At 42.1% G+C, this 21,396-nt stretch overlaps 1 long non-coding RNA gene across 3 annotated transcripts in view; it reads left to right on the forward strand.

The window, feature by feature from the left end:
• The first annotated feature begins 1,915 nt into the window (after positions 1–1,915).
• Positions 1,916–21,396, forward strand: part of LOC140618649 (uncharacterized) — a 44,378-nt gene continuing 24,897 nt past the window's right edge. For all 3 annotated transcript variants that reach the window (XR_012018715.1, XR_012018716.1, XR_012018714.1), the window contains exon 1: positions 1,916–2,000. This is a non-coding gene — a long non-coding RNA (uncharacterized lncRNA). The remainder of the gene's footprint in view (positions 2,001–21,396) is intronic.

Here is a 21,396-nt window from a genome sequence, read left to right on the forward strand (position 1 = left end):
TTATTTTTATTTTTATTTTTATTTTTATTTTTATTTTTTTTCCCCAGGGAGTATTTAAACATTTTGAAATAGTTGCCAACATTTTTCAAGTAACCTTTACATAAAAATCTGGATTTCTGGCTTTTCTCAACCAAATGGGAGCTCCGGCCACACCAAGTCTGAACGCATAGCACCATGGCCATAGAGGGCCAGGGCTGAGGAAGGGCGACCCCTTCTTCCAGACTGCCACAGCCCCACCTGGCTGCCTGGCTCACCTCCCTCTCTACCTGCCTGGTCTCTGGGTGCATCTTGATTTTGCCACACCCCCCTTTTTTTCCCTTTAAGTTCAGAATGTGTTCCTTGGAGATCTTCTTATCTTAGATCGTTACCCCAATTCAAAGAAATTTGCTTGCTCTCCCTCTCCCTTATTTTTAAGACCATGCTATTTCTGAGCTTTCCTTCCTCTGTAGCTTGTATTTGGTTCTTTGTCTTCACCAGACTAGCAGGGACAACTCTCTAGAGAGACTGTCTCTCAGCAAACTCTCTACTGTAGGTTGGTGACAATCAAAGACATTGGAATACTTTCTCCCAGGCACATGGGGTGGGGGAGGGGGAGATTCCAAGAAAGGAAAAGACACAAGATTATGGAGGGTTATGGCTCTACCTTCCTGTTCTTGGCCAATCCTGGTTGTCAGACAAACCCCAGCAAGACATTTACTTGAAATATTTATTTTGAGGTGGGGGAGGGGGGAATCTTGATTCTACTCTGCTTTGAGAAAAAAAAAGGCTGTTGACCCTTTATGATATAATTAGACATCAAAATACAGAGAAACATTCTTAATACTTTGCTATTAGAAAAGCAGACATTTTAGACATTGCAGATCACATACAAGATAAACACACACAAGTGCCCATCCCCCTCCTCCCTTAATAACGTAAGAATAAAATGCCAAACTTCTATTACCAATCTGTGGATCGCCTAAATCGATTATTTTTTCCTCCAACAATAGGTGTTTTTGGTGTCAGTGTACATTTTTTCTACCAAAATGCCTCCTGTCCCCAAACTATTAATTTTGTTTTTATGAATAATACAGTATGCCCCGGTTATTATTTAGTTTGATTGTATGCTGGCCTCATGCTCTGCATTTTAATTTAAGTGTAACTGCTCAGGAAAAATGCAAATCTCTTCTATTCAAATTCAAAAGAAAATAAATGGATTTTTTATGGCCTAAAGGATCTATTCATTACCAAATCATTTATCTTTTCAGAAGGAACAGTTTATATATCCAATATGCTCTACTGCTGTCTTTATTTTCTTCATTTTTTCTCCTTTGATAAATACGCTCGCTCTTTCAAATCTCCCTTGAATCTCTGCCGATAGGGGCAGCTTATAGCCTACTGAACAAGAATATAATTAATAGCATCAAGCAGCAAGCAAAGATTGCATAAGAAAGCTCAAACATATTGGATATTTAAAAACAACAACAACAACAACAACAATAAATCCAAAACTTGGATTGCAATGTTAAAAAACAGAACAGAACAGAAAGAATGATACAAGCCCGGTCTTGTCAAAGTAAAATGACATAAAGGGGAGAGAAAAGACAGAAGTACGAGTGTCTTTCACAGGCTCGTATTTGTGAGTCGTCTTGCTCGTAGCCTTAAGAGCTGGGAACACTCAGGTCCCAACCATGTGCTCTGATTTTGCTTCTAACATTATCTGCTATTAGAAGTTGGGCATTTTGAGTGCCAGCCTGTTTTTTTTGTTTGTTTGTTTTTGTTTTTGTTTTTTGTTTTTGTTTTTTTTACTTGAACACCGGTTTATGTTTAGATCTCGATTAGAGAAACCAGTTTAGAGAGTGTGGCTTCTGGGATGGGGGGTGGGGGGGGACAGACTATAAAGACAGCTGTGATACACAAAGCAATTTCCGCTAAATACCTTTCATCGCAGCAGCTCCAGAGGGCTCCAGTGGTTTCCTCCTGAATTAGGAAGGCCCTTCAGGGAGAAATAGTAATGCCAGGTAGGAGTTGGTGGCCTTTCTCTTTTCTTAGACATTTGCCTTGCTAAAAAATCATATGATGGCCTGCGTTAAAGTTACGCAGGCTGTTGACTTTGCCCATTCATGTTTATGCATTCAATCGGATTTCAGGGCGAACTGAATGGATTTCTTTGTTCGGACCAGATTAAGTCCAGATAGATAATCTAGGTTGGTTATGGCTAGATTGTTCAAATAATGCTAATTACGGTGCTTACACTACAATGGCAGATTTCAATTTTCCTTCTGAAGAAGGGGAAAATCCTCTGCCAGGCTCAAAAATGTGTAGTCACTCTAACTTGCTGCCGGAAGGCCAATTTAAAGACGGGTTTTCAGAGAATTGTTTACCTTGAGATTCTTAAACACCAGCCGTGCTTCCAAACACGCGGCCTGGGTAAGGGCTGGGTAGTAATCCTGGGGGGCAGGGGGGCCCTGGCTTATGCAGAGTTTTAGGCAGAGTTGTGATCTCACACCAGTGTGCATGCTGCTATTTTTCAGATGCTCTCAGGAGGGGAAGGAGCAAGGGGGACCTCCCTGGCCATCGAGGGCCCCTTTGGGCTGAAGGCTTCCCAAAATAAAATTAGAGTTGCAGAGAGCTGAGGGAAGGATCTCTGGGGGAAGGACAGGTTGAGCTGGTGCTAGCAGGCCAGAGACAGAGCAATCCAGAGACCATCTGATAACTAACTCCTTCAGAGACCAAAATAATCCGGGCTTCCTTAAGTGCTTCTGCTAAGCGTCCTGTGTGTGTGTGTGTGTGTATGTGTGTGTGTGTGTTTTATAAGGAAAAATTATGGGGTTAGGATGGGAAGGGAAATGAGAGGATGTAGAAACAGAAGGTTTACTGAGGCTACTTCACTTCTTTCTGGATGCTAGGGCTTGGTTCTTGGCTCTAGTTTTGTCCTTCATTTTGTGATTTATTTGGGAAATTCCTGAGGTGGGAGCAAAGTGATAGATGAAGCTCTTGGCACCAGAAACCAAAACAAATAACGCGCTGGAATATATTTAGCAGGTGATAATGCAGAAAACAGAAAAATAGATGGAGGATCTATTTAATCATAATCGTAAAGGATTTAATCGTAAAAAGAAATAACTATTGCCGTGCTGACTCCAAAGTGATAAAATGCTGAATGCAAGGCACAGATTATTTAGGGAATGTGTGTAGAGTTTTTCTACATAAATCACCTATCACTCAGGGTCTGGGCAACTAGATGAGGTGAATAGACGAAAACAGCACCTTCTTGAGGAAGGAAAGAAAAGGCATGAGAATCACCATGCCAAGGACGTTTCTGTTAAGAGACATTAAATGGACAATTAGCAGCATTTGTAAAAGACTTTTAAATAAAATAAGGGTACTGTATCAATGCTGATTTCATGATTTAGATGATTGTCCTCTGATTATGTAAGAGAATGCTATTTTTTAAAAAGATTTTATTTATTTATTCATGAGAGACACAGAGAGAAGCAGAGACACAGGCAGAGGGAGAAGCAGACTTTCCATGGGGAGCCTGATGCAGGACTCGATCCCAGGACCCTGGGATCATGCCCTGAGCCAAGGGTAGACACTCAACCACTGAGCCACCCAGGTGCCCCAAGGATACTATTTTTATTTTATTTTTTTGAGAATACTATTTTTAAACAAACAAAAATATACACTAAAAAGGGGATAACAAAATTGGGAATGTGGAAAGAGAGCTAACTTTTGCTTGCCACCACATTGCCAGGAATTGTCCGTGACTTGGCGCTCCTGTGATTTCAGACAAGATAATAATTTTGGAAGAAAAAGTGAACTCTTCAATAGTTGGGCTGACCTGGTCTATCGTTTAAGTTCCTGGGCATATTAATTAAGCACTTGCCTTTCACTTCCATTCCCTCAGCTGTAAGGCTGGTTTAATAATAACTCATTCCATCTACAGCCGACCCTTGAACAGCACAGTGTGGCGTGCCCATGCTCCACGCAGCCAAAAGTCCATAACTACCTTTTTTTTTTTTTCTTAAGCAAGCTCTGCACTGCCCAATGTGGGGCTCGAACTCACAACTCCAAGATCAAGAGTCATCATGTGCTCTCCTGACTGAGCCAGCCAGGCTCCCCATGAATAACTTTTGACTCCCACAGAACATAACTACAATTGGGCTACTGTTGACCAGAAGTTTAACTGATAACACACGTTTTGTATGTTATATGGATTATATATATATAATATATATATAACAGTATTTTACCTATAACAATGTATGTTATATATATATTTATATATATAAACATATATATATTTACATATATATTTATATATAAACATATATATAAACATATATTTATTTATATATATAACAGTATTTTATATATATGTATATATATGTAACAGTATTTTAACAGTATTTTACTGTATTTTAACAGTAAAGTAAGCTAGAGAAAAATGTTATAAATGTTAATGTCATTATGAAAATCTTAAGTGAAAATATATTTATAGCATTGTACTGTAAATATATATATATTTATTATACCATATATATATATATATATATAAAATCCATATGTAAGTGGACCCGCACAGTTCAAACCTGTGTTATTCAAGGGTCAACTGTAGTTGTTGCAAGGATTCAAGGAGAAATGTACACAGAGCATTCAGCTAGCACCCAGCTCAAGGCAGGTATCAGAAGTTATCTGGTAGATGGTCACGATTATGCTTAAAATTATTTCTATAGCTGCTGTTTTGCTGAGTTGGCTTTTGTGTGTTTGGCAATAACTTAAAAATAGAATGGCTTGCCTGTAAATGCATGTGCCTGGAAAATGTTCGTGTGCTTTAGAAAACACACTGTGTGTGTTAATTCTTACCAAGATAAGCACCTTTGCAATTACATGGAGGTTATATTCTTTCCTTGTGGAAAAATATTTTATGAAAAGCATAATTAACTTGGGCTTGGAGGAATAAGCTATGCTAGTAATAGGGAGGGGGGGCTCCTGGCTGGCTCGGTGGGAAGAGCGCCTGACTCTTGATCTTGGGGTCGTGAGTTCAAGCCCCACCTTGGGTGCAGAGCTTACTTATAAGAAACAGTGGGGAAAAAAAAAAAAAGGAACAGTGGAGGAGGCATATGTCCACAAACACACACTTCATAGTAATGCAGCAACAGCAGCCCTTGTGGGCCGAGCGGAGCCTGGCTTCCTGGCCCTTCTGCTCTAATGCTTCAGGAGGGGTGAGTTCCGCAGGTTCTGTGACTTTCACAGCTTCAACTACTTTTTCACAATCTAGATTTTGGGGATGATGAGAAGGAGAAAAGAGCATCACAAATATAATTTTAGCCATTACTTTTTTGTTTGCTCGCTTTCTATTTCTTTTTCTTTTATTCACTTATTTATTTTTTTTGCTTTCTTCCTTTTGACCAGAGGAGAGAACAAGAAAGGGCCCATGACCACCAGTGTAAGGTAGAACAGGGACAGGTCTCCACAACCCTCTGCCCAGAAGTGTCAGTGTTTTCGGTTGTTTGTCGTAAGCAGCAGACACATTTGCTGAACATCTACTTATCTACTTGCCAATGCACTCCAGTGTCATTTGAGGACAGGAGTGTCACCATGTCCCTTTCTGCACCGTGCGCATCTCTGCAGAAGCCGTCAACTGTACTTGAAGCAATTGGAGTATCAGATGATATGGAAAGGCATGCTCTGAGAGGGACAGATAAGGCCTGGGGGGGGGGTGGGGGGGCTGTTCCGCAGGCACAGGGCTGATTGCAAAAGGCTGAAAAGGTCAGAAGTGTCAGGAGAACTAACCAATGATATTATCAGCAGTGGCTCTGTGAGGAGCGTGAACTTTAGATTCACCGCCCTATGCAAGAGTCCTGATGACCATCGTTTACAAGCCCTGTGACCTTGAGCCGGCTGGTTAGGGTTTGAGAGCCTTAGTTTTCTGATCTGCAGAATGGGGCGATGATGGCATCTGCCTAAGCGGTGACAGAAGGATTAAATGGGAAAATGCATGTAGGACACCCTGGAGAAAGGACCGCCACTATCTATTATTACAGGTTGTTTAACAGCTTTGGAGAATGCATGGAGAGGGGAGCCAGGATGTCACCGTTCCCCGGGGTAGATTGAAGGCTGCAAGCTGCTGACCCAGGAGGCCCTACTGCATTTGCAGATACGTGTTTGCTGCACTGAGTATCTAAACATTTTTGGAATGAGGCGGGCTCACATACCCATTCAGACATTCCCTGGAAAAATAGGAAAATCAGGCACCTCTCGGTTCACATTCCTCCACAGGCAACAATAGCCAAGGAACAGACTTGACTTTGATCGGCATGAACTTTGCTAGGATCCATTCTCCTTCAGGATCTTCCCTGATTCCTTTTTTTTTTTTTTTTTAAGATTTTATTTATTCATGAGAGACAGAGAGAGAGAGAGAGGCAGAGACACAGGCGGAGGGAGAAGCAGGCTCCATGCAGGGAGCCTGATATGGGACTCGATCCTAAGACCCCAGGATCACACCCCTGGCTGAAGGTGGCCCTAAACTGCTGCACCACCGGGGCTGCCCTCCTCGATTCCTTTTAGCTCTTGAATTAACTTCTTTCTATAATCCTTGCATTGAAGGGGATTGATGTGAACACTAGATGATACTGTATTACCCAGCCATAAAAAAAAAAAAAAAAAAAAAGAATGCAATCTTGCCACTTGCAACGACACAGATAGTGCTAGTATCATGCTGAGCAAAATAAGTCAGGCGAAAAGAGAAATACCAGATGATTTTCCTCATAGGTGGAATTTAAGAAACAAAACAAATGAGCAAAGGTGGGGGGGAAAGGGAGGAAGAGACAAACCAGGAACCAGACCCTCAACTATAGAGAACCCACTGCAGGTCCCCAGAGGGGAGGTGGGTGGGTGGAGGGGAAACAGGTGATGGGGATGAAGGAGGGCACTTGTCATGAGCACCGGGTGATGGATGGAAGTGTTGAATCACTATATTGATCACCTGAAACTGCTATTACTCTGTATGTTAAGTAAATAGAATTAAAAAAAAAAACAATTTTTTTGGATACCAATGTAGAATTTCTGGCATTACTAGGAACACATTTTAGTGGGGCACTGAGGGGTCTTCTTCAGCATCCTGCAGGACAGGGAGCAGATTTTTTCAAACTCCAGTTATGTATCAGAATCCCCTGGAGGGCTCGTTAAAGTGCAGGTCGCTGGACCCCACCCCCAGAGTTTCAGATTCAGTAAATCTGGGGTGGGGCTGAGATTTTGCGTTTCTCTCAAGTTCTAGAGTGATGCTGATGCCGCTGGCCTGGGATCTACACTTGGAGATCCAGAGACCTGTGAAGTGCATATCTTTACATTGCTTTAATTGCAACAATATTATTTACTTAATTTAGGGCGCCTGAGTGGCTCAGGGGTTGAGATCTGCCTTTGGCTCAGGGTGTGATCCTGGGGTCCTGGGATGGAGTCCCGCATCGAGCTCTGTGCATGGAGCCTGCTTCTCCCTCTGCCTGTGTCTCTGCTTCTCTGTGTCTCTCATGAATAAATAAAATCTTAAAATTTTTTTTCCTTATTTTAAAATAAAATGCATACACTGTGGGAAGGTATAGAGTAAAAAGTGACCCTCTATAGTTTTCCTAGTAAGTTATTACTACAGTCAGTAGTTAATTTCTACCCTTCAAGAAGAATTAAAGAAAGAAGTTAATTTTAAAATTAATCATTTGTGTCTTTACAAACCGATGTGATAAAGGCCATAATACAGTTTAAGAGCTGTGAGGTTTTATTTTTCTTCTCTAGACTGGCTTGAAGTCATAATAAATTATGTGAACATGTGAAGGCCTGAGGAAAGGTAAAATGAACGCCGGTGTAGACTGGGGCTCACCCCATACCTGTGCTCAGCGATGGGCCCCATTTAACTGCCACAGCAGCTCAGTGTGGGAGGCTTCCCAGGGCAAGTGACTCATATAAGGTCACACATCTAGAGACAGTGGAATTGGAATTTGAACAGAGCAACCTTCGTAATCAAGCTACACGTTCCCCTACCCACTACCCATTCTCCTACCTACCTTTTCTAGGTGGCATTTACTGCTTGTTCATTAGATGCTGGACACGGTGCTGACCATGGAGGAGCAGAGGGATCTCAGGGATATAAAACCCGGCAGAGTCCCGACTCCCTGTTCTTGTGGTCATGGATTTTCCTACCGACTGTTTCCCCATGGAAAGACACACAGACAGCACATTTGGGGCACAACTTCAGGGGGTTCACAGACATCCCAAACGTTTGCTTATGAGTTTCCTCACCTCCCAGTCTAGGGACACTTGATCTTGTGAAATAATGCCCAAGTTTTGCCCCGGAGGGCTCACGGGGTGATGTGACTCATGCATGAGACTTAGCTGAGGCATGGTTTAGTGTTTTATACTATTCGAATGAACATTTGGGCTCCACATTCTATCTCTAAAAGCTCCATGGAGCTTTTGACACAGGGCTGGCGTCAGGGGCGTGTGTCCTGGGCAGGTGCACATGCCTTTGCCCTCAGAAGGGCCCCACGTTTGAGGCTCTGCTATTGCCATCTTGAGATTCTTAATAATTTTGGAACAAGGGGCCTCACATTTTCATTTCACATCGGTCCCTGCAAATTATGCAGCTGGTCCTTATTAGATGTTGTGGCACCCACGAGAGACCCTCCCCTCCCCAGAGGCCCGAATACTTGAAAATAAATAATTCCTGGGGCAGCTACTAATTCATTTCACTGTCACAGCGGCCCAGTGTGATGGGTTCTAGTTTTACCCCCATTTTGCAGGTGAGGGAAGCATTTTGCAAAGGCACCCAGTCCTTGAAATAGTTAGTGTGTAGTGATTAGTGAGCCTCGTTAGTGAGTAATGAGTCTAGAATTTGGCCTATTTGTATAAATTCCCCATCTATTTTAAACATGAAAAGTTGAATCTCTGGGGACCTTGCCCAGCTGTACAGATATTTTCTTTCTGAAAACATTGAGTTATTGTCTTGCATGTCCTAGAGCTAATTCAGGAGGCATTTTGATCTTGGTTCAGCTACCAATCATGCCAGCACCCAGCTCCCAGTGATAATGGAGGTGACTCGAATTCCCCCAGTTGAGCTAGACTGTGTCTGCAGAGAGCTCTCCAGCCTACACAGGATGGCTGTGATGTGTCCGGTGGGGGCAGGGAGGAGAGGGCGGCCTGTGGTTTCTCACACCTGGAAGCAGGTGGCCTGTGGGTGAGGACGCTGTCATCCCAGGGGCAGCGCTCAGAGGGCCTCTAATTCATGGCAAGTTCTGTGAGGAAGCTGGCAAATCAGGCCACAAGTCAGACATTCAGATTTCACCTTCAAAGCTATTCGACCCAAGCCAGTTCACGGCCAGGATATCTGTGCGCTGCTGAATTGTGATTATTGAAAAACAAAATGGATTGCTAACTCAAAAGAGAACTGAAAGTTTTCTATTTTTGTACTGAAAAAAAAAAAAATCTGGTGCCGTTAAATGCTAAAATACTACATTTCCTAATTAGTCTTCTCTAATAAAATACTTCTCACCTTTCTCTGTGCCAGATGGTATAACTGTTCCCATAACTATCTGATTAGGAAGGAAAGAAGTGTTTTGAAACTATATTATTATAATATTAGAATTAAAATTAAACTTGTCACGCCATGCTATTGCCTATGGCATTTTGACCTTTCTCATTATACCAGTTTATGAGTTTTTTTTTTCCCTTTCTGTGGGAAAACCCTGTGGCCTGCCCTTCTTTCTCTTCTTTCTTTCCTCCCTCCCTCCTTCTTTCTCTCTTTTAAAATAAATCCAATTAGCTTCTCATTTTTGTATGTTATGTGATTACTCCATTATTTTGGGCATGAGCTGACTTCCTCTCATGAATAACTCTGTGACTGGCACTGTGAACGCTGAGCCAATGAAAACTCAGGTTGAAAAATGATTCATTCGTTCTTAACATTTATTGAGGTCCTGTGCTAAGAACTTTATTATTAAAAAAAATTTTTTTTTAAAGTAAACTCTATGCCCAATGTGAGGCTTCAACTCAGGATCCTGAGATCAAGAGTGGAATGCGGTAGGGATTGACCCAGCCAGGCGCCCCCTGTGCTAAGAAGTTTAAATGGATTATTTTATTTAATCCTCACAGCCATGCAAAGAGATGATATTATCATCCTTGGATTATCCATGAGAAAAACCCAGAGAAGTTAAATACATTATCCAAGGTCACACAGCTATTAAATGATGGTGCTGGATGTAAAACTAGATCAATGACTTACGAAGCTCATGTGCTCTACTTGATGATTAAAATTCTTTTTAAAAATTGACAAATTTAATAAATAGAAAATCAATTTTAGTTTTCATTTTTATTTTTAAAAAGACTTTATTTTTGGCAGCCCGGGTGGCTCAGTGGTTTAGTGCTGCCTTCAGCCTGGGGCGTGATTCTGGAGTCCTGGGATCGAGTCCTATGTCGGGCTCATGCTTCTCCCTCTGCCTGTGTCTCTGCCTCTCTCTCTGTGTGCCTCTCATGAATAAATAAATAAAATCTTTAAAAAAAAAGACTTCATTTATTATTTTTTTTAAAGACTTTGAGAGGGAGAGGGAGTGAGTGAGAGAGACGGTGTGAGCCAGAGGGCAGGGAGAGGGGGAAACAGACTCCCCGCTGAGCAGGGAAGCTGACATGGGATTCCATCCCAGGACCCTGGGATCATGAACTGAGCCAAAGGCAGATGCTTAACCGATTGAGCCTCCCAGGTGCCCTAAAAGTAGTTTTAGATTCACAGCAAAATTGAGTAGAAGGTTCAGAGATGTCCCATCTATCTCTGGACTGTGCAGTCTTGCCCACCATCAATATCCCACACCAGATTGGTACATTTGCCACAAATGACAAACCTATGTGGACATATCATTGTCCATAGTGTCCATACTTTACATTAGGGCTCACTTGTGGTGCGGTACATCCCGTGGGTTTGGACAGATGTGTACTGATGTGCATCCTTCACTCTGATATTGTGCAGGGCATTTTCACAGCCCTAGAAATCCTCTGCGTCCTGCCTCGTCTTCCTTTATACCACATCTGTTTTTGTTTTTTTTTTAATAAAAGATTTTTTAAAAGTCCTAGATTTCTGGCTCCAAAAAATTTTATACTTGTTGACATTGAGAAAAGAAATGAACTTTCAAGAGGGAAATGGAAGATGAAATTCAGAATGAAGAGATAAGGAAGAAAAAAGTATGTGAGGAAAGTCATGGAGGTGAGCTTGTGTAGATGTCTAGTTAATGGCAGGTAGTTTCTGAAATTAAGACATAGTTTATAAACAGGTTACAAAAGGTCTTAAATGGGATCCCTGGGTGGCTCCGTGGTTTAGCCCCTGCCTTTGGCCCAGGGTGTGATCCTGGAGACCCTGGATCGAGTCCCACGTCAGGCTCCCTGCATGGAGCCTGCTTCTTCCTCTGTCTGTGTCTCTGCCTCCTTCTCTCTCTCTCTCTCTCTCTCTCTGTCTCTCATGAATAAATAAATAAATAAAAATCTTAAAAAAAACAAAAACAAAACCCAAAGATCTTAAATAAAAACAAGATTTGAGAAGCAGCCAATGAAGGTTTTTAAACACAGATGTAGCATGATTCAATTTATTTTAGGTAGAATCACTTAGGGATTTACTATTAACTGTTTACATATTTGCATTGACTATTTACTATGCCAGCCACATAGTAAAGTAATTTGGGAAAATAGTGATGAGTCAAAATAGACATGATGTCTTTGGTAAGCAGCCTCTAAGATGGCTCTAGTGACCATCCCCTCGCCCACTTCCTGGTATTTGCACCTTGAGGTGTGGGCAGAACCCAGTGACTCAGTTTTAATAAATAGAATATGACAAAGGTGAGGGGATGTCATCCCAGAGGTTAAGTTACACAAAGTCTGTCTTCCTTCTTGCTTGCTGTCTCTTGGTCTTTCTCACGTGTGTGCTTGCTCTTAGGGAATCCAGCTGCCATATTGTGAGCTGCCCTTTGGAGAGGCCCACTTGGCAGGAACTGAGCAAGGTCTCTAGCCAACAGCCAGAGAAAAACTGTGTCCCTTACTCCAACAGCCTATGAGGAATGAATACTGTGAACAACCATGTGAATGGGCTGGAAGTGTGTCCTTCTCCATTTGAACCTTCATATGAGGTTGCATCTCCAGCCAACACTTTGCGCCTTGAGCAAGATGCATCCACTTAAACTACATCTAGATTCCTAACTCACTGCAATACCGACTGCAATAATAACCATTTTTGAAGTGGCTGTGTTTGGGGATAATGTGTTGTTCAGTAATGGATGACTAATACAGTCACTGTCCTCATGGAAATTACAGCCTAGTGGGGAAAAAAGATGTCCACTAAATATGATATCAACTGGTGTGACATTGCAGCTGTGCCAGGTGCAGTGGGGGAGAGCTGCATGGACTTGCAAGGCTACACCATGAAGCAGCCTAATGTTGTGTCTGAGGGGCCAGTGAGGCCTCTTCTGGTAAACAATAGTGAGAATGGGATTTGAAGAGTATACTGCGTCAACTGGGCAGTCTGGGATGGGAAGAGCAGTTTTGGCAGCAGGAACAAGTACATGCATATGCCTCATGAAAGGAGGAAGCCTGAAGTATGTGGAGAGCTGAATAGATACCTGAGGCTACCGTCCTGAAGCATTTGGAGTTGATGGTAGGGGCTAGATCCCAAAGCATCTCATAGGTCAAGTAAAGGAGTTTGGTCTTTATTTTCAGCCCAAGGAGAAGGGTTCTAGCAGGGAAGCAGCATGCTCAGATGTTCAATTTGGTTTGATTAGATTAGATTAAGATTTTATTTATTTATTCATGAGAGACACACAGAGACAGGCAGAGAGATAGGCAGAGGGAGAAGCAGGCTCCATGCAGGGATCCCAATGTGGGACTTGATCCCAGGATCCTGGGATCACGACCTGAGCTGAAGGTAGACACTCAATCACTGAGCCACCCAGGTGGGAGAAGAAGAAGACTAGTGGACAGTCTTGAGAAATTTCTAGGCAGTAAAATTGGTAGGACTTGATGGTTTGGACAAGGGAGGGTGAGGAGGTAGTCGTCAAGACTGACTCATAATGTTTTTAACTCAGGAGAAGCAGGAAGAAGGGGAAATGTTCAATTATTTAGGTAAGAGGTCATGAAGATGCCAAGGCATTGACAGTAGGACAAGCAGAAAGATCCCCAGGGCATTGTAGAAAAAAAAAATCAATAGGCTTTCATAGCTGATTGGCTGTGGGGCAAAGGCCTCCTGGGAGAAGAAAGACTCTAGAAGGCCATCAGCCCCACCTGTTTCTGTTGTCTCTGTCTTGAATATGCAGAGTGTGATGATGAATATGTATTACATGAAATACCCTCAAATCTGTCCATTTTATACAGAAGGGAGCAGGTCTGAATGCTTAGAGTGAATGGTTAGAGGAAGCAGCACGAAAAGAGAATCATAAAGTTTTTCAGTTTCAACAAAGTATGATTATTTAAGCCAAAGGAAAAAAATTCTATTTTAATGGATCCATTAGACACGCTTTGGGATTTACTGCAGCCATAGAAACTGACCTGGATGCACTAGATGGTAGGAAACCATGTTCCTATTTGGACAGGGTTGTGCTGATTCTAAAGTATAGAACCATTAGTCCCAATATATTTGGATGGAATGATTTTGATTTGGGGGGGACTCATTTGTGGCAATTGCAAACTAGATACGGTTCCATGTATAGAAGATCAAAGAATACATACATATAAACATACATATGCACATACATGTATTTAGTATATAATATATCAATATTTTATATAACATGTCATTACTATAATATTATATATAAATAAATGGCAGATGTAAGTAATATTTTAAATAAATTATATTAACTTATAATTTGGCTTATTATTTAAAATGTATTTAAAATAAGAAGTAAATAAATAATTTATTGATAAATAATAAAGTAATTATAAAGCAATTATTTATTTATCAACAAATTATTTTGATTTATATTTTGATGTATTTATCCATGTAGGGTATAATTATATTGTAATTATATATGTAATATTGTAATATATATTATTACATATATACATGTAATATATATGTACAATAATATATTATTGTAAATATAATAATACATATAATTACATATATACATATACAATAGAATATAATTATATTGTAATTATATATGTAGTATATGTAATATATATTACATATATTATTTATATTATTTATAGTCTTCAAATCTTTAGTGAATCTTTAGTAATCATTCAACCTATTTGACATCTGCGAGTGGGTTAGTGTCATACACTGCGCCATGGTATCAGGTGTCACGCTGTCAGACACTGAGGCCTGGAGAATAATGTCATCCATCCACAAAAACCTTCGATTTGGTCAAGATTAAAAACTTAACATTTTTGCACAGATAAATTTAGGCAAAGAGGTCTGCATTTCAACTCTCCCCTCTACATTGTTGTTCAAACTGATGAGGCTCGTAAATAGTTGGGCGACTTTAACAACAAATAAAGGCCTGTCATCCCGTGTTTGGGGTGGGAAAGAGTACAGAGCAGGACGGCAAGGGCAACCGTCTCCCAAATGACCTCTCTGCTTCACTCTTCCTCCCACGATCCGTTCTCAACAGGGTGGTCTGGGTGTGCTTTTCAGAAAGTAAATCACATCTGGTCACTCTGTCTTCAAAGCTTCTACAGTTGCTTCCCATCTGACTTGAAAGGAAATCCTTACAACAGCCTTGGAACCTAGGTGAACAGGACCTCTGACTGCCTCTCTCTTTCCATCTCTTGCCTTGCTCATCCCTTGCTCATGATCAAACCACACCAGCTTTCTTTTTTTTTTTTTTTTTAAGATTTTGTTTATTTATTCATGAGAGACAGAGACAGATACAGATACAGAGACAGAGAGGCAGAGACACAGGCAGAGGGAGAAGCAGGCTCCATGCAGGGAGCCCGATGTGGGACTCGATCCTGGGTCTCCAGGATCACACCCTGGGCTGAAGGCAGCCCTAAACCGCTGAGCCACCGGGACTGCCCACCAGCTTTATTTCTAAACCTGTACCACATCAAACCTGGCTCTGCCACAGGGCCTTTGCAATTGCTATTCCCTCTGCCAGGAACATACTTTCCCCGGAGTTTCTTGTGTCTGGCTTCTTTTCCTCATTCAAGTCTAGATCCAAATGGTACCTCAGTTGAAGGCTTTCCCCTCCTCCTCTGGCCCTGTCTTCCGTTATGCTGACTTACCATAGGAGCACTTTTATGAGTTTCTGAAATTATCTTATGTATAATGTAATCTTAATTATTAATTATATTATTTATGTATTAACGGTTTTTGGCTGTCTCTCTCAGTTAGGTGCCACCTCCATGAGGGCAGTATCCTTTTCAGTGCCGTTCATTGATGTATCTCCAGATTCTTTTTTTTTTTTAAGATTTTATTTATTTATTCATGAGAGACACAGAGAGAGAGGGGCAGAGACATAGGCAGAGGGGAAGCAGGCTCCCCACAGGGAGCCCCAATGCGGGACGCCATCCCAGGACCCCGGGATCATGCCCTGAGCCAAAGGCAGATGCTCAACCACTGAGTCACCCAGGTGTCCCTATAGCTCCAGATTCTTATGACACTAGGCACTTAGTAGGTGTCAAAAATTTTTTTTTGAATAGATTCATTGAATGGATTAGCCTAGGCCACTCTGAATGCTTAAAGGCTAGTTTTGGGTGCATCACGGTGACCATTCTTCTAGGTAAAGCTTTTAATATACTCAAATTCATAGCTATAGGCACAATCCCCACCATTCAAGCAGAACCCCATGGTGACTGCCAACCTAGCCCATGAGTCAATGGGCCTGGCAGGGAGGCAATTAGTTACACACTCTAGTGAAGTACAGTATTGGTCATCCAACTCCTCCCAAGGTGTAAGTTAGCTATTTCAAAAATAGTTTTATTGAGATATAATCCGCATACCATACAACTCATCTACTTAAAATACATATACAGTTTAATGGCTTTTACTGTATTCACAGAATTGTGCAACCATCATTGCTGTCTAGTTCCAGAGCATTTTCATCATCCCAGAAAGCAACCTCTTACCCATTAGCACTCACTTCCCATTTCTCCTAGATCCCACCTCCATCTAATCCTATAGAATCACTAATCTACCTTCTGTCTCTATGGATTGGCCAATTCTGCACATTTTATATAGATAAAATTGTACAACATGTGACCCCTGTGACTGGCTTCTCTTACTTAGCATAATGTTTTCCAGGTCCACCCATTTTGTAGTGTGTATCCATTCTTGATCCTTTTCTGATGCCAAATATTCTATTTTATTTGTCCACTCATTTATCTGCTGATGGATGTGAGGCTTATTTCCAGCTTTTTGGCTATTCTGAATTTATGCTTTCAATTATCTAGGGTATATACCCCAGAATGAAATTGCTGGGTCATATGGTAACTCTATGCATATCCTTTGGGGGAACTGCCAGACTGTTTTCCAAAGTGACTGTGCTGCTCTCTGATGGTGCCTGAGCTCTGGAGGGACAGTCAGCTCCGCCAGCGACACAGGGCTTCCAAGAGCCAGACACCAGGCTGATGCGGCATGCTGGCGAGGAGGGGAGGGCTGGTCAAGGAAGTGGGGATCCCCGCTAGACAAAAACCCGATTGTGGTGATGGGAATGGAGATTTGATGATATAACAAAGTGTTTCCCTGTTTGTGGTCTGGGAGAGGACTTTAGTAGTAAGGGACAAGGCATTAATCACACAGAGTCCCAAAGTGAGAACATAATACCCTTTTCATTGTCTGGTCCCTCCTTATGATTACTCAAAGAAGAAAGTCTCAGTGTGACGCTAATATGTCTTTAACACCTCTCTAACACTTGCAAATCTCCCTTTGGAAATGAGTGCAGGTCACTGGCCCATCAAAGCCTTCAGCAGACAATGCTATATGCCTAGAATTTAGCCTATCTCTACATGTGTATGTGTATATATATTCATATATAGGTAACCATATGTATGTATATATGCTTAACCATATAGATATATTTATGGAATATGATATTAATTTTCATTGATAGCAGTAATGCAGGATTTCCTTTTAAAAATTTATTTTAAATGGAGAAGTAGTTTTAAAAATAAGCAATGGTTGGGGCCCCTGGGTGGCTCAGCAGTTAAGCATCTACTTTCACCTCAGGTCATGATCTCAGGGTCCTGGGATGGAGCCCCATGTCAGGCTCCCTGCTCAGCAGGTTGCCTGCTTCTCCCTCTGCTTCTGCTGCTCCCCCTGCTTGTGCTCTCTCTCTCTCTCTCTCAAATAAATAAAATATTTTTAAAAAGTGATGGTAATAATTTCAGGTGATCCATGAGGGAATTTAAAAACAGTAAAGGCTCTTAGAAGAGTAATAGCTAAGTGTTTTTTTTTTTTTAAACTTCTTTATTGTGTGACAGTCACAGTTTTTTTTTTTTTTAAGATTTTATTTATTTATTCATGATAGTCACAGAGAGAGAGAGAGAGAGAGGCAGAGACACAGGCAGAGGGAGGAGCAGGCTCCATGCACCGGGAGCCCGATGTGGGATTCGATCCCGGGTCTCTAGGATCGCGCCCTGGGCCAAAGGCAGGCGCCAAACCGCTGCGCCACCCAGGGATCCCCGACAGTCACAGTTTTGAGGAAACTGCGCACAGAGAGGCTAAGCCACTTGCTGAGGGTCACACAGCTGGGAAGTGGCAGGGCTGTGAGATGTACTCAGGCAGTCGGTACTAACCCCCCTGTTATGAAGGTGGCATAAGAATGACAGAAGTTTGGAAAGCCAAAGGCTAGTAATACATTTTGGAATGCCACCAGCTGATAGTGACTCTTGACCTGCTTTCTCTCGCCTCCTTCCAGGGAGTGGGTCCCAGCCACGAGCTTGGACCGCAAGGTCATGCCCTTCCAGCTAGTGTCTGCGAAATAGCAGTAAGACGTGATTCAGGCAGGGCAAATCCAACTCTCCCCTGAGAATTTGGAGTTAGTCTCCCAAGGGATGTGGTCTCCATAGTGGCCCTGCAAGATGTCAGATGGGGAGCCTTGGCACCTATATTTTCTGCAGACTGTAGCCAGTCTAGAAAGAGAAGAAGGAAGATGTGGGGAGAGGCAGAGTGGAGAGGTGAGGTCTCCCTGGATGCCACATTAGGCCGCACTCTGGCTCTTTGTTGGGGATCGATCCCCTGTTTTCTGTGATAAATGTCCCTTTTAACGTAGGCTAGCTAGAATGGGTTTCTGCCTTTTATTAAACACAATAATTTTTCATTAATTAATTAATTAAAAATGAAAATTTATTATTTATTTATTATTTATTTTCTATTAAAGATTTTATTTATTAATGAGAGACACAGATAGAGGCAGAGACACAGGCAGAGGGAGAAGCAGGCTCCCTGCAAGGAGCCTGATGTGGGACTCGATCCCAGGACCCTGGGATCACGCCCTGGGCCAAAGGCAGACACTCAACCACTGAGCCACCCAGGCATCCCAAAGATTCTTTTTTTTAAATATTTTATTTATTTATTTGAGAGAGAGAGAGAAAGTGCCAGAGCAGAAGGGAAGGGCAGAGGAAGAGGGAGAAGCAGACTCTCTGCTGAATAGGGAGCCCCACGTAGGGCTCAATCCCAGGACTCTGGGATCATGACCTGAGCCAAAGGCAGATGCTTCACCAGACTGAGCCACCCAGGTGCCCAATTAATTTATTTTTAAGTAGGCTCCATGCCCAGCATGGAGCCCAGCATGGGGCTCGAACTCACCACCCTGAGATCAAGACCTGAGCTGACACCAAGAGCCCCATGCTTAACCAACCACTGGAGCCAGCTCAGTGCCTCTGAAAACAAGTTTTAAAAAGAAATGCAAAGTATGTGGGAGCAAAAGGGGGAGGGGAACTCAAGATCTGCAGGAAGAGCTCTCAGGACTGGGATGAGTATCCTCAAGGGTAGATTGTTCATTCTTTCATTGATTCATCCCAGCTAGAATATAGCACGCACCCCCGTGTCCTGGGACCCTTCCTGACCCCAACAACATAGGGGCGAATGTGATAGGAAGGTCTCCATTCGCAGGCAGCTTGTTTCCGGGGTGGGAAGATTTTTGAAGATCATGCACGCACATGCTTGGGCCTTGGGAATTACCTTAGGTTTTTCAGCAGGAAAATTATTTGATTAGGCCTCCAAATCAGAAGAGTGACTCTGACAGAGATGTTTACAGGAAATGGGAGGGAAGGCACCCCGGGGGAGGAAGACTGGGAAGATGCAAACGCACTATACAGGGACGCCTGGGTGGCTCAGCAGTTGAGTGTCTATCTTCAGCTGAGAGTGTGATCCCGGGATCCAGGATCCAGTTCCGCATCCGGCTCCCTGCAAGGAGCCTGCTTCTCCCTCTGTGTCTCTGCCTCTCTCTCTGTCTCTCATGAATAAATAAATAAATCTTAAAACAAAACAAAAAAGCTCCCGATACAATGGTGCATCTCATCAGGGGCAGCTGGTTGTACTGAAATGTTTGGAGCGCTTATTATCTGCTGGGCTGTGTACTAAAAATTTTACTTTTACCATCTCGATTGAGCCTCGCAACACTTCTGTGAGGCAGGTACAATTACTACCCGTGTTTCAGATGAATTCTCCTCTTTTTTTTTTTTTTTTAAAGATTTTATTTATTTATTCATGAGAGACACAGAGAGAAAGGCAGAGACACAGGCAGAGGGAGAAGCAGGCCCCATGCAGGGAGCCCGATGTGGGACTTGATCCCAGGTCTCCAGGACCACACCCTGGGCTGAAGGCGGTGCTAAACCGCTGAGCCACCAGAGCTGCCCCATGAATTCTCCTCTTAAAGAAAAAGTCAAAATGGAAATTACAGTCCAATTAGAACTAAACAATGGGAACCAAACGCTCTGCATGCAAACCTGTGGGATGAGGACAAAGCAGCATGCAGAGGGAAATGTATAGCTCTAAGATGCATTTACTAGAAAAATAACACTTAAAAGATCAGTAATAAACGTTTTAACTCAAGAAACTTAGAATAATAAAGTAATTTTAAAAAGAATAAAAGATAGGAATGGATAAAATCAAATGTAGAAATTGATAAAATAGAAACCAAAAGTAGTGGAGTGGGCCAGTGGAGGGGGTGGGATTTGATCATTTCACAGATGAGAAGCTGAAGCTCAAAAAAGTTTAAATAATTTGTCCAAACCTGACAGTTAGCAATGCGCAGAAGGACTGAGACTTGGACATGGATCTATTTATTTATTTATTTATTTATTTATTTATTTATTAATTATTTTTTAAAGATTTATTTATTTATTCATTCATTCATAGAGAGCAAAGAGAGAGGCAGAGACACAGGCAGAGGGAGAAACAGGCTCCATGCAGGAAGCCTGATGTGGGACTCGATCCCGGGTCTCCAGGATCACACCCCAGGCTGCAGGCGGCGCTAAACCGCTGCACCACCGGGGCTGCCCTATTTATTTATTTTTTAAAATATTTTATTTATTGGGGTCTTTTTATTTATTTATTCCTGGGTCTCCAGGATCATGCCCCGGGCTAAAGGCAGGTGCTAAACCCCTGAGCCACCTTAGCTGCCCATGGATCTCTTTATATTCCAGAGCCTGATTTCTTTTTCTTTTTTCTTTTCTTTTCTTTTCTTTTCTTTTCTTTTCTTTTCTTTTCTTTTCTTTTCTTTTCTTTTCTTTTCTTTTCTTTTCTTTTCTTTTCTTTTCTATTCTTTTCTTTTTTCTTTTTTCTTTTCTTTTCCTTTTTTCTTCTTTTCTTTTCTTTCCTTCTTTCTCTTTCTTTATTTTGATTTTTATTTATTTTCAAGTAACCTCTACACCCAACATGGAGCTTGAACCCACAATCCCAAAATCAAGAGTCTTATGTTCCACTGACTGAGCCAGCAAGGCATCCTCAAAGCTTGATTTCTTTCTTTTTTTTCTTTATAAAAATACCAAACTTGCGTGTATCTTCTTTTTTTTTTTTTGATTGGAGTTCAATTTACCAACATATAGCATAACACCCAGTGCTCATCCCGCCAAGTGCCCCCCTCAGTACCCATCACCCAATCACCCCAACCCCCCTGCCTACCTCCCCTTCCACTACCCCCTGTTCATTTCCCAGAGTTAAGTGTCTCTCATGTCTTGTCACCAAAGCTTGATTTCTTAACTACAGAGGGTTTGCCCTATAAGGGCTCTCAGATGCTGGCCATTCTTCTTTGTTAGAGTCTGACAGAAAATCCACACTACATGGCCCTAGATGGCCGTCCCTTCCGCCAACACTATTACATGTGAAATGAGAGCTAAGGTGGGGGTCCTAGAGTAGGAAATTCACTCTGTTTGGCCAGCCTCACTCTGTTTGACAACCTCAAGGACCACTGACGTTTCTGCATATAAAGGAGGGACCCTGGACTG

Source organism: Canis lupus, chromosome 26 (assembly GCF_048164855.1).
Source record: "Canis lupus baileyi chromosome 26, mCanLup2.hap1, whole genome shotgun sequence".
NCBI classification, from domain to species: domain Eukaryota; kingdom Metazoa; phylum Chordata; class Mammalia; order Carnivora; family Canidae; genus Canis; species Canis lupus.